The following is a 4,321-nucleotide window of genomic DNA, read 5'->3' as shown; positions in this document are numbered from 1 at the left end:
CAATTTTTAGGCTACTCAGAAATATATTTTGTGACTAAGAATTATTTCATATATATAAAAATATAAATATGTGTCTACAGGACCTGTGATGCAGAAGAAAATTCAAGTAAAAAAATTTTACTTTAAAATTATCAGGATGTTATCAAATTTATACTTCAAGTGAGAAATAATTACCCAGTGGAGATGCTTTTGACGCAGGTTTTCTCAAGCTCACCCCAGTAACATGCTTCCTCCAGGAAAGCCACATCTAAAAGTTCTATAACTCTCTCCAAACAGTACCACCAACTGTGGCCAAGTATTCAAATACTCAGAGCCTATGGGGGACATTTGTCATTCAAACCACAAACATTATTCAAAAAAGCTAAGTTATGAAACCAATCTAAGTATCCAACAACAAAGGAATGGATAAGGAAAATATCATATATATGATAGAATTTTTTCAGTTGAAGATAAAGTTTTATGTGTAGGGAAAATAGATGCAGTTGGAGATAATCACATTGAGCAAATTAAGTCAATCTCAGAAAGACACATCCTGTTTTCTCTCATTTGTGGTTCCTAGATTTTTATAGGATCACATAAAATCATATATTTACATATTAAATGAAAGTGAAATTGTCTAGAATGAAGGGGATTAATAGGAGGGGCAAGAAAGGGAAGGATAGGAGGATAGGGTTATATGCTCAATATACAATATATACCTGTACAATTTTTTAAATAATTAAAAATTGGAGACTGTCACATGCACATGGAAAGGAGGTTAAGTTGAACTTGAGACCCTTGTTCCTATGGGTGACATGGGTGTTCAGTCTGTATTGACAAGTGTCCAGTCACCTGAGCTGTCTTTACTTAATATTTTCCTTCTTTGTGTACCAGGGCCCTCTGCTGGCCACACTTAGCATTGCAGTCTGTGGGCTGCACTTCCTAGGAGGCGTCTACTGTTCTAGCTGCAGGATGTTTTCCAAGTACATTGGAAATATGGGAAGCAATCACAGTCCTGAGATCCATACATGTGGAGGGATAAATTGTTCTGCATACTTTCAAGACCTCCTAAGTATTTATTAATCATCCTGCTGCAGGGATGCAGCTGTGGATGTCAAGCACACCACTAGCACTTCAGTTTTCAGGCACTACAGCAGTATACACTAGATAGGGAGCTCCAGAGGTTGATCCCCTGGCTGACCTGATGCTCAGGTCATCAAACTCCAGCACTCTCAGTTGATGAGATCTGCTTCTAGTCACCAAGTACAGGCTGCCTTTCCCCATGTACTTCACTGCCTGACCAGGGCCTCCTCCCCACCACTGCCTCCCAGGGCTGTCTCTCATCCTAGGGCTGTGACAAATTGAATTTAGATACCCTGTCTGTGGTTCTTTCCCAATTTCAAGCACTAGGTTCTCTTGCAGGATGGCATTCAGTGACCCCCTAGGAGTTGTATAGAATGGGATCTCCTCATTGCTGACCTGTCTGCCAGAGGACTCGGTCCCACAGCTGAGTTTTAAGGCTTATGAGTACTGGACTTATCCTAAGGGCAGCAAGAAGAACAGGAGGAAGAGGAAAAGGAAGAGGAGGAAGAGGAGGAGGAGGAGGAGGAAGAGGAGGAGGAAGAGGAGGAGGAAGAGGAGGAGGAGGAAGAGGAGGAGGAGGAGGAAGAGGAGGGCTCACTATATATCCCCGGCAGGCCTCTTTCAGTCTCTTTTCCCCAGGGCTTCCTGGCTTACTTTTTTAGAAGAGTCCTGCATGTCTTCTACCACAAGCGGGTCCCTGTTCAGCTTAGCTTCCTTGCCAGGTGCTGCTCTGCCCATCTTTTCCCCCACACATTCTAGGTATCCTGTCATTACCATTGTGAATTTCTGAAGGTCTTCTCTTTCCTTCCTTGGAGTAGACTCTATTTTTTTCTTTTCTCATTCTGACTCTTCTTCACTGGTCACACAGAGGCAGCTTCTAGTCTACAATCTTAACAGGAATTCCCCCAAGATTTTTTTCCAGTGTTGGGGATCAAATCCAGGGCCTCACACTTTACACTTAAGCTCTATTCCTAGCCCCTGGGGGGGGGGGGAGTTGTTATTTTGTTACTGTCTATTGCTTAGTTGATTGGGGTTTTTGTTTTGAGCTGCATAGCACAGGCTAGCCTCACATTATCCATTCTCCTGTTTCAACCTCCCTACTGTTGTGGTTACAAGTATGTGCCACCATGCCTGGTGACATCATTTTTTTTACATTTATTTTGTGTGTTTTCATATATTTATATGTGTCAGCACATAGGTGCCAGGGATTGAACGTGGGCTGTCAGGCTTAGCAGCAAGTGCCTTTACCTGCTGAGACATTTCATTGTCCCAGCCTCATATTTTTATAAACATATAATTAATTATTTTTTTTAATACCACTGTCCTAGTTTGTTTCTTCATTACTGTGACAAAACACTCTGACCAGTACCAACTTCGGGAGGAAAGGGTTTATTCAGCTTATATATCCAAGGTAGGAGCTCAGGGCAGAAACCCGGAAGCAGGAGCTGGAGCACAGGCCATGGAGGAACTCTGCTCACTGGTTTGCTCTCCTGGCCCCTGCTCAGCTTGCTCTCTTATTCAACACAGGCCCACCTGCCCAGGGGTGGTACTACCCACAGTGGGCTGGGCCCTCCCACATCACTCAACAATCAAGAAAATGACCCACAGACATGGCCACAGGCCAGTCCAATGGAGGCAATTCCCCAATTGAGGCTCCCTCAACCCAGATGTGTCAAGTTGACACTAAAGCTATCCAGTACAACCATTCAGACTGCATCCTCTCTCTCTACTGTCTGGAAAGAGAGAAGAATGATCATCAATGGCAAAAGGCAGTTGCCAAAAAGCAACATTAAGAGCCGCTTCACACTCATGAGAGAATGCCATATATCATCATAGTTTCTGGTACTCTACAAACTCAGAGAAACTTCTTTAGTAACAAACTCTAGAAATGATTCCTGAAAGTATAGTCTTTAAACAAGATATAATTACTTTTAAAATCCATACTGCAAAAGAAAAAGAAAGAAAACCAATACTGCAGTCAGCAGTATTGAAATATTTAGTGTATTTACCTTTAAGATAATTATACATTTAGGGTAAATCATTAATATTTCTCCTGAGACCAAAGAGATGGTTCAGTAGTTAAGAGTGCATACTGTACAAGCAGGACGCCCTGAGTTCAAATCCCCAGCACCCACATAAAAATATGGCCACATGTACCCGTAACCCCGGATTGTGGAGGGCAGAGACAGGAGGCTTGCTGGCCCTTGCTGGATGCTAGCCTAGCCCCAGATTCAGTGAGATTCTGTCTGAAGGAAATAAGAAGGAGAGTGGTAAAGCAGGATCCCTAATGTTTTCCTCTGGACTCTGCAGGTACACATGGGCGCAAACAACCACACACACACACACACACACACACACACACACACTATATATATATATATATACAAATTAATAATAATTAATATCCCTCTTATAGATCTTTCCCTAAAGAAGTTCCTGGCTGTCCTGGAACTTGCTATGTAGACAAGACAGGACTTGAACTCAAGAGATCCACCTGCCTGTCTTCCAAGTACTGGGATTAAAGGCATGTGCCACTACGCCTGGCTAGGAAAAATTTTCTTCTAAGAAATGAGAAGTTTTGCATTGCTACTCTTCAATGAAACACACACACACACACACACACACACACACACACCTCCAAATAGTTGATACTGCCAAACTTTAAGTTTCAGCTAATAAAACAGTTTTGCATAAACACATTCTTTTACCTCCAGATACTGTCTCTTCCAATACAAAAAAGAAAAAAGGAAAAAAAAAAAGAATTGTGTCTTATACTACAAACTTCCCTAACTCTACCTAACTTCCTAATACCTAGTAATCCCAATTTCAGTTTTAAAAGGACTAGTTTAATATCACCCATCACCATCACCTTCCTTGTAACCAGACCTGCTAGTAGTAACAGTAATGAGGCTTTTAAATGGTGTGTAATGTTTGGTATCACCCTAGCATTTTGTGCTGTAGCTCATGAATCCTCATAATCTGTCTGTAATTTTGGCATTATAATCCCCGCTTATCAACAGCAGACACAGGAAGGCCAAGTAACTGATACAAGATCACAAACTAAGCAGGGTGCCATAGTAGGAATCTAACCAAGATTGTGACCTCCTTGCTCTTAGCCATTCTTTATCCCACTGCTGAGGTGTGTACCCTCACAATGCAGGGGGTGCAAACCCAGTGTCATTTGCAAGCACACTTGTCTTGGCATTATGGGGAACACAAGTAAACAAAAGTGTTCTAGGGCAAGTCTGTAGATTTTAAC

At 42.0% G+C, this 4,321-nt stretch overlaps 1 non-coding gene across 1 annotated transcript; it reads right to left on the bottom strand.

Annotated features, from left to right (window-relative positions):
* Positions 1-2,763: 2,763 nt before the first annotated feature.
* Positions 2,764-2,973, bottom strand: LOC115067051. Its single transcript, XR_003846489.1, has one exon. It is a non-coding gene; the product is annotated as a small nucleolar RNA U3 (small nucleolar RNA).
* Positions 2,974-4,321: the final 1,348 nt, after the last annotated feature.

This window comes from Nannospalax galili, unplaced genomic scaffold (assembly GCF_000622305.1).
Source record: "Nannospalax galili isolate Female #2095 unplaced genomic scaffold, S.galili_v1.0 scaffold891, whole genome shotgun sequence".
NCBI lineage: Eukaryota > Metazoa > Chordata > Mammalia > Rodentia > Spalacidae > Nannospalax > Nannospalax galili.
This window is presented reverse-complemented; position numbering and strand designations above follow the sequence as displayed.